The sequence below is a fragment of the Barbatula barbatula genome (assembly GCF_947034865.1).
Source record: "Barbatula barbatula genome assembly, chromosome: 16".
NCBI lineage: Eukaryota > Metazoa > Chordata > Actinopteri > Cypriniformes > Nemacheilidae > Barbatula > Barbatula barbatula.
The window spans coordinates 4,260,204-4,270,245 of record NC_136779.1 but is presented as its reverse complement, the minus strand read 5'-3'; positions in this window follow the sequence as shown (position 1 = coordinate 4,270,245).

The following is a 10,042-nucleotide window of genomic DNA, read 5'->3' as shown; positions in this document are numbered from 1 at the left end:
GTTCACACACTCACACACACTTTCCACGGGCTTGTTTAATATTCTTAAGTTGTAGATAAACACTTGGCATAAGGAAGCTTTTCACTTAACTTGAGAGAAGTAACACTTAATTTCAAGCAAACAGACAGAGGTATGAAAAAGATCCTTCATGAGGATTCTTACGGCTGCCGTATTGAGTTTCAATGCTGACCTCTGACCTCATGCTCTCTCCCTCGCAGCCCGACACACAGTTAAACCGAGTCATGTAAAAATGTTTGACTTCCCGGAGGGGTGCGTCTCTGACAGACTTTGTTTATTATAACAACTGCTGGAATGCAGTCTAATGAAGGTTTTTATTATCTATAAATTAGGTCAACTGGAGCCAAAGCTCAGAGAGGACAACCGACATATGACTGACAGGCGCTGCCGGCTTTCTGACTGTTGTTTTAATGTCTCTGTGTAAGGGCGGGACGACAACCTTCTCTCACAGTTTACTTACCATAGTAATCATAGTGTGATTGTGAATATGTTTTTGACAATTATCTCGATTTATCGCCGTGATTTTATGTTTGCGTGACTAGTTTGACACTTGACACGAAAACATTGCTTTAAAAAATGCACTGTTGAGGTGTCACACATGGTGTTATTATACAGGTTTTGTATTCAACATTAAATGAATGTTCCCTGTTTTTATTTATGTGTCATTCTGGTTTGGAATACCCACATTCCACATTTTCTTGTTGAATGTCATTTTATGTTTAAATTACATGTCTGAATATTAAGCATTGAATATGGATTACGTCTGTCTTAGTTCAAGCATCATTTAATGATACAAATCTTCAGACAAGGTGTTCAAAGTGTTCACACTGCGTGCATCCTTGCATCTAAAACAAGACCACGCAAGACGCAACTCTAAGGAATGTTTTTTAAACACGCAGAGGGTCTCCAGCAAGCTTTTGATAACAAAAATTGCAATGCCAACTTGCTTATGTAAACAAAGGACCGCATCGATTGCTCCGCTTCGGTGTCTTCTGATTGGTCGACTGCTCTGCAAATGACACAGATGAGCTGCTCTGCACATAAAACTAAAATTCTTTAGCTACATATGTTCACACTTGGCGTCTTTTTTGAAGCGGTCAGTGCCTTGTTTACATTATAATTCTATGGAGTAAATATGTTTTAAACGCCCTCCACTGCAACATGTAACCAAAACACTGCTTGCTTTTTTTAACCCAAAAACTGCCCTTGTCAAATGTTTCTTGTCAAAAAAGGCGATAAGTATTACACAGCATGTTAAAAATGCGATGCATATGCGGGAGACGCTGCAAAAGACGTGAACAGCGGTTGTAATGGTCAAATACGTCCATCTAGCGCGTTAACATAGAAAAACAACGGAAGTGTAGTGCACCATCCATATAAAGTTGACGTGTACCTCGGAATCTTATGCTGCATTCAATACACCTCGGATTTACGATATTGTCCATGCCAACAAGGAAATAATTTCAGAAATGGTACTGTTTTAATGTTAATGAATATTTGTAATGTTAAAATGCTACTAATTTATTCAAGACATTAGGATTACGAAATACTTATGAAAATCTAAATCCAGACGTTACTTCCGGGTTTGTGGTGGTAAATATCCCAATTGAGGTGTCTTAAAGCCAGCATTACTACAATAGTATTGCTATTATATTACTCTAGAGTATATTCTAGAAGAAACCTGGTTAACAGCATTTTTCGTTCTTTAAAGACATCACAGGTTTATTCCTCTTGTTAGGAACACTGGGGAGTAGCTGTACTGCCACACTGATATCCATTAGATTCAAAGAGCGACAGTAAGCACAAGATAAATGAGAAAGCAACTTAAAACCATAAGGTCTAATTTCAGCCACCTGTGCCGAGCACATTTTTTCAGTGTGACACGGCGTGTGCAGATAATTCCGGTTATGCAAATGTTTTTTGTTAAAAGGAAATGATTGGGCATGCTTGAGAGAAATGAGACGTAGAACAAAAAGGAGGGAGAGAAGTTTAAATGAGAAAAAGTTGAATGAATTATGCAAGTCTTTTGCATATCCACCTTTTTCCCATTATGCCCGACCGGTGGCCCGATAATTGAAGTCATGCACTGACGGGATTGGTGCGTTCTGTGCCACTGTGCTTCCTTATTGTACTCTGTCATTCTGGCACTTTTTTGACAGGAAGGGGGGCTGGACAAATGAGCGCGGGTCTAGCGAATAGAAAGCGGTAAATAACACAGACCACCAACAATGGCGCTTTCGTGATAGATGGGAATTGTTCTGCTCCTGGTTCAAATAGAGCCCCTGTCTGTGATGATCATTTAGACAGACGTGCTTGGCAATTATTGTGTTTGGATCTTGTGATACTGGCGATTATGGGATAGAGTTATGTTTGCATAAGTATTAGACCATTTCTTTACCAGGCCTTTCCAACTAAAGTTACATTTTCAATGCAAGTTTGTCTCAACCACAACCAGCAGTATTTCTGTCATGCTTTTCTCCCCTTAGATTTATCTTTTGCTTCTCTTTTTACATATTGCTTTTCAAGTATTTTGGATGTTTAGATACACTATTCATTTCTGTAAGCAAACATCTTCTACAGCATATAATGATATTTTAGAGAACTTTTTATTTTATAGCGACAGTTGAGGAGCGTTTTTCTGTTCCAGCGTCACAATGACACTGTGAACAAAGCAAGATTCAGAAAGAAATGATTGATTCAGTCTAGTGTGGAAGAACTTGACTGGTCTGAATAAAACCCAAAGGACTTGTACACAGTGCTACAGTCGATTTAGAACGGAAAAAAGCTCTTTCTAAACAGTTGCAACAAAGATGGAAACTAAATTATTGAATATGGTATTGTATGGTAAACCAATATTGATTGGAATTACTGGAATAGATGTTTATTAGAAATTCCTTTTTTATCCTGTGATTATCATCTTTACTTTATTGTGTCGAATACATTACAAAGTGTCGGAATCTTGGCACAACCTGATTTGTCTAATCAGGGCATGTTCCAGGTTCCTTTGTTGGTCCTGAAACAACTTTCCTATCAGACCCTCTTGGGACAAAGTCTGTATTTAACTCACAGCCTATCTTATATCTTTAAAGGGCTGATGCAACGGTGTGTCATGCATTCTGACTTCTTTACAATGTTAAACGTGCTGTTTTTTCATGCTTAACATGGTCAACTTGTCAAAAAACAAGTTGGACGTATTGCGTAGTGTTTCTGTGTTTTTTTTAAACATGAAAAATCGTTACATAACAACTTTTCTTAGTCCTTTATTGGACAATTCTCCCGGAAAAGCATGCGGCACGCCCACGCATCATCCATGGAGAGCGGGAGATGGAGCATGCGCAGAAGTCCCTTGCCTACTGGGAATTCCTCGTTTGTGGGAAACCGTCTTGATCACAAACGGGGTTCAGTGGTTTACCCACCCATTGTGGCGCGCGTGCAGCCCTAAGGGCATCACAGACCTGTGAATCTGTGTTTTCTTGGCAATGTGTGCGCACGTGCTTTAGGTCCGCTTCCTCTCCCCACGCACGTGTCACATGGTTTCGGAAATATCGTACAGCTGTATCTAAATGTGATGAAACTAAAGACTCTGCAGATATTCGAAGGGTGCGATACTATTCTGTAAGTACTCAAGATTAACATAAGATATACAGAAAGAGATCTTGTCTGAGATCGGCCACTTTAAGATCAAAGGGAAATTATAGGTTGATACGGATGTTGTTATCCCTAATCCTTAAATCTCATTGGCTGATAGAAATGTTATTCTAAGACCAACAAGAACGTTGATCCTACACATTGAAATCACATTATTTCGAGCTTTTAGCTAAGTAGTATCCTTATAAAAGGTTAAAATAAAACATCTAGGCTATTAAAGGGGATGTTAAGGAGAAGAACTGTGTATTTAGTATGCCTGCAAGCCATCACTGTGAGACACATTGTTTAATGTATCCCAGCTGCTGGGAATCACTCCTCACGCACGACAGATAGTGACCTTGATGTCTCATTAGTACACTTGTGTAATGGTCTCAGTCTGTGCGATGATAAACTGTTCTTCGGGGGCCCTTCTGTTCTGTGGATTCATCCAGGATGTTGACTGGATCTAAAAAACACAAGGAACAGTGAGATGAACCTGTCTAGTATGAGACCAACATTACTGAAATGTTTGAGGCTGCTAGAATTTTAAAGTTTTATTTAATTAACATCGCATATAGGAATTTATAGTCTGTCTGATATTTGACCTGTGTTTTGACTTGCATAACCTTATATGTTTTGCTTATAGTCAATGTTTTCTTGTACAGCTGCTTTGTAACAATGAAAATTGTCAAAAGCACTATATAAATAAAGCTGACTGAAATGAGCAAACAGATTATTTAATTTAAAGGTCCAGTGTGTAATTTGTTGGAGGATCTATTGACAGAAATGCAATGTAATATACACAACTATATCTTCAAAGGTGTATAAAGACCTTACATGATGGAGCGTTATGTTACCTTAGAATGAGCTATTTCTATCTGCATACACCGCAGGTCCATGGAATTCGCCATGTTGTTTCTTCAGTAGCCCTAAACGGACAAACTGCTGTACAGAGCGTGTTTCGTAACTACGTTATCTCCTTCAGCAAAGAAGCAAACGCTACGAAATCTTTGTCCTGTGAGGGGCGTAGTGCTTAAAAAGGGAGGGTTGAAGTAAGCCATTGGTTGCAATTCGCAACTTCACCACTAGAGACCAGTAAAATCTACACAAATCTGCTAAGTTTTTTAACTTTTTAAGCGAAACAGACTGAACTATGTCTGTACAAGTTGTAATTGTAATATTTACGTGACAAAAATAAAAACTTAACAGAAAAAAAATGTCTTAGTGATAAGAAAGTTTATTGTCTGTTTTTATTGACAGGAAATTCAAAAGTCATGCGCGTATTTTAAACAGCAGATTTGAGGTTTAAATCTGTGATGATTGCTTTTCAATGTACTTACCATACTGTTACTTGATTCATGACCGGCAACATATGTTTTTCTGCCATGCAATTGAGTAATATTTTAGTTTTCATGCACTTCCTGCTATGCTTGTCATGCTATGTGTCTTTCAGGCGGGTCATTTCCCCAGGACGGGGCATACGAGGAAGTTTATTGGAACATAAACAGGATTATTTTTGGATCCATTTTTTCAAGCTGATTCATTCTAAAGCTTTGTGAATCAGAGCTGCGCTTTGAAAGAAAGTGAGGAGTGAAAAAGAGAGATAATTTACTTTTATCTCCCCACAGGAATATAGATGTGGCACACTTTGCAGCTTGACATCGAAGTCTACAGTTCTGCACTCTTTCTGAATCCACCTGCCCCTCACTTTGAGAAATGCACAGCTGAACTCAAGATTCTACAAGGATGGTTGAGGATTTATGTTGTAGAGGGATATATCCCTATCTGGGACTATGGCCGCTGCCGGACGAGAGATTTACGGGTGCAATGACACCCCTGATTACTTCTGGACACTTAGAACAAAAAATGGACAGTTTGTTTTTCACCCTTTTTATTTTTAAGCACCTGACTAGACCGAAGCTGATCAGCATCGAGTCTCCGTCCCCAGGCGATGGCACAGGGGTGGGCTTATGGACACACACTGGCCAACTTGGACAAGTTCAAGTCAATACATAACATTCGCAGACTGATGGGAAAGCCATACTGTATCTCTGTGGAAGAGAAACATGGAGACGTTGTCGTGACCCCAGAAACCACACTCTCCGTAAGAGCTGCTTGACTCCATCCCTCTCATTCTGACAAATTTGTGAGTCTTCCTGTGCGTTCTGTGGAGGCCAAACCGTGGACATCCAGAGTTCAGCCAAACCCAACACTCTGAAAACCAATGGCAGGGTTCAGGTGACCTCACGATGGACTAAATGAGATCATGTTTTACGGCATTGCACTTTAAAATATTTAGCTGAATTTTTAAAGGGACAGTTAACCCAAAAACTTTTATTCTGTCATAGTTTACTCACTGTCTTGTCTTTTTTAAGCTTTACGAATTTCTTTTGCAGAAAAAATTAAGATATTTTGAAGGACGTTTCGTAACGGAACGGCAATTCACATTGCATTGGTTTTGTTTCCAAACATTATAAGTGAATAGGTTCTACAGAACAAAGAATGTCACACAGGTTTGAAATGACAAAAGGTTTTTATCCCTTTAAGTAGTCGAATTAGCTTTACAAGTCATTTTAACTTAATATTTAAACTTTTGAACAGTTGCTTTAACTTATGGAATAATTTAATTTATTTTGATGTGAAACATTAAACAATATAAAATACAAAGTTGAAATGACTTGTAAAGCCAAGTTGATTGTGCTTTTAGTTTTGTCAGCTATTAAAACAAGTTTTTCTGGCTCCCAACAAATGAGATGCATTTTCGTTTACCAACAAGTTCGCTGAATGCAATAAAGAATCAAGAATAGCTAAATTAGTCAATAAATCTGGCAGAATCACGGAGTGAAAATCAGAAACGTGGACTTGATTGAAGACAGACGGACAGTCGTTTTTCTACACGTGGGAATTCCTAAGACATTTCCAATTTCACGCAGGGCATGGAAACCGTACTAAAGACGTCTGTGTAATATAAGGAGGCAGGAACTCTTTTGATGATGGCACAGGTCTTAGAATACAGTATGTCTGCGTTACACCCAGCTCTTTGCAAACAATGTGCCTGCCTGTCCATCTGCCATACATCCTCAAAGGGACACAAAGTGTCTCATATATTTCTGACACAAAAGAGCTGATTATGTGACATAAACCAGATGGACTTTTCAGTAGGACTCGACATTGTGGTTTCTCACAGACCACAGGCTCACTCGATCGCTCCACCCTATGGCCTGCTCGCTGGCAACTGAGAGGAGGTTTACTTCCATTCATCTTCTCACAACGTAGGGTGAAAGGGGAAGCTTTGTGAGATTGATGAGCCGTGGCCAATTACTGGCTTAGCCTGCGAGTTTCACATCGAAGGCAAGAGCTCGCGATGTAAACATGCGGAAGAAAGACAAGGGGGCTGGGAATACCTGTGGCTTGACAATGTGTAAGTCTTCCTTTCAAAAACATCTATCTAGTCTGCTGAGGTTTAAGCTTTCAGCAGTTCCAAATCTCAGATGAACGTTCCTCTTTTATCTGCATCTCTAAAGATGAGGCTTCTCTTAAAATAATTCCATTCCAGTGACTGATCCTGGTATTTATGGATGATGCCATCCGAGGAAAAAACACAGACGGTCGCATGGTTGACAAGCACCAGGGCGCCAGGCGAAAGCTTGTTAGACAAACTCTTGACAACAAGATGTTGCCCTTGAAAATCAATTATAAACACGAGGGCTTCTTGTATCTGTTTCTGCTCGCAGTTTTGCGGGGCTGTCTGTCTTGGATTTAGATATTATCCTCCCTCTTCGTGTGGATTCCACGGCAGTTCAAACGGCCATGCCGGAAGAGTTTTAAACCAACTGGACAGAGTGTGTAAATCGTGAATTGGTGAGCTGAAGTGTTGACAGGCCATGGCACCCTCCTCTTATTGGGATGACCGGTTTATGGGAGCAGTTGGGATGTTTTCATTGCCATTTGCTTCGCACGACCCCCTGTGCCGAACATGTAAACATTCATAAAAAATGACTTTGACGGGCTAAAAAGGGGTGCAGAAAAGTTGTGGGTTCTCACTCTTTAATGTCCTCTAATGGCCCTTTAGGGTTCGACTTACACAACCCGGGGCCCGTGATTGTTCACAATCGTTTCAGCATGTCACCATTTGGTTGCACCAATACAGCCCTGTGTTTATATTCACAAAAAAGGTGAAGGAGCTACACAACATTAGTTTCAAAGGAAATCTCAGATTACATCCTTCATGACATCAGTTTTGCTAATGACTGTTTTTCCTATTCAGACAAAATCAACGCAGTAATAGTTCATCCAAAAATGAAAATTCTTCCACCACTTACTCATGGTAAAACATCCCCATACGAATCTATTTCTGTGATGTCACAAGACATGTTCTGATTGTTTTGTAGTGCTGTTTTTAATACAATAAGAGGTGAAAGATGTAACAAAAGTCAGGTCCACACTCTAAAAAATGAAGGTCCTTAAACTGAATGGAGCTCTTTGTGGAACCATAAATAGTTCTTCTATGGCATCCCTACGAAGAAGCATTTATTTTTAAGGATGCATATGACAACTTTTATGAACTTTAAGAATTCACTTTCATAGATTCCCTGCATATTAAATGCACCATAAAAACACTTTTACTGCTTTTCATTCTTGATTCTTCCTAAATGAAACCCTATAGACCATTTAGCAATATCTAGAAGCACTTCCTGTTTCGTTTTTGAACGCTACACAAACATTAAAACAAAATACAACCAAAAAAACATTTATAACTAAACAATAATGTAAAAACGAACATATAAATGTGAGAAACAAAACTTAGTGCTTGTGATGTCAAGAAAAAACTTTTTTGTTTAAAAAACCTGTTTAAAAAAAAAAAAAATTATGATCAAAATATTTTTTTACATTACAAAGAACCTTTCATAAAACAAAGTTTCATGTTGGATGTTAAAGGTTCTTTATGCAACCATTCGACCAAAAATGTTTCTTCTTTAGCATCATGAAGAAACTTTTACAATATTTTGCTTGCATCTTGCGTGTCCCAGACACAAACCCTTCAATATATTTAAGTTACAATCTTTTTGTTCCTCATTCCCCTATTCTTTCTTCTTGTCTTGAAAGAATGCTTACAGCCTATCTCAAGATGTTACATTCTGACATGATAAAAGACCACCGCAGAGGATGAGACCTCTGTTTGTGCGTTTTGAAAAGCACCGTGTGTTAAGCAGATCCTCCTAATCAAGCTGTATTGTTCTGAAGGACTTCAGACCATCTGCCGCTCAGATTGGTCAATGCTAAAAACCTCATGGTGAACAGGATGTGGAGGCATGTCTAGCTTTATGACCTCTCCATATCTTTAGTGGTTACCCCGCGAAGCATCTAATTCAATTATCACACGAGTTTTGTATGACAATAGTCACTCTAGGTGTCTATTCTGAAGGTTGAGGGCGGCCCTCAAGGAAAGTCTAAAAGCACAAAGGGCCAGAGCATTCTTCATTAGCATCCCTGGTTACAAATTGACACTTCAGAAGACAAACAGAACCATCACCACATGTTAACCACACTGTCTTGTGTTATTTCATTTATATTGTAACTAACTGCAAATGCGACTTTGAAATGTGAACAAAAAGCATTTTATAGTTAAGTTACATAAAAATATGCCTTTGGACGAAATTATGTATAATAACAAAATGATTTCCTGATCTTATTTTCACCATCCTTGGTTTTCTATTCAATGTATTGTCAACAAGCAGGCAAATTGTGTTATTCTTAGGGAATGAGATTAGTTTAACTGGCGTAAACAGTTGAAGATAAACAACAATTAACATTTCTGTCTTTCATCAAAACCGTTTTTAAATATGTTTGCGAACTCCTGCAAATAGTCTTATGTGCAAAAACACAAAATAAGGCATGATCGTGTTGGCAAAAAATAAAACACTGCATACAGGACTACAAAAACAAGCAATCACACCTAAAAAATAAAACACCTCAGTATTTCCATCTTCCATTTCCGTTTTCCATTAAGCAGATCTAACAATCCCATCTGTATTAGAGTCAAGTCAACTTTTAAAAACACGCTGTTTTTTATTAAAACCTAATGAACATTACTTATGTAATTTTACTTCAAGTAAATATAATTTTTTAGGAATAAGGATTTGGGCAGAGCATTTGGCAAAGCAGGCTCATTCGAAATTCACATACAATGTGATCAGAGGTCAGACAAAACGCATAAACACAAAAGCACCTCAAGTCAAACCTCCCTCAAACATATCACTGCCAAAGCTGAAATCCAGTTATTGCACAACTCCTCATGTCCGTGTGAACTGAAAAAGTCCAGTATCTGTGGCTGTTAGTACATACCGGCAGGCATTGTTGACATTCATCAGGGCTGCATCTGGATAGGGGGGGAGAT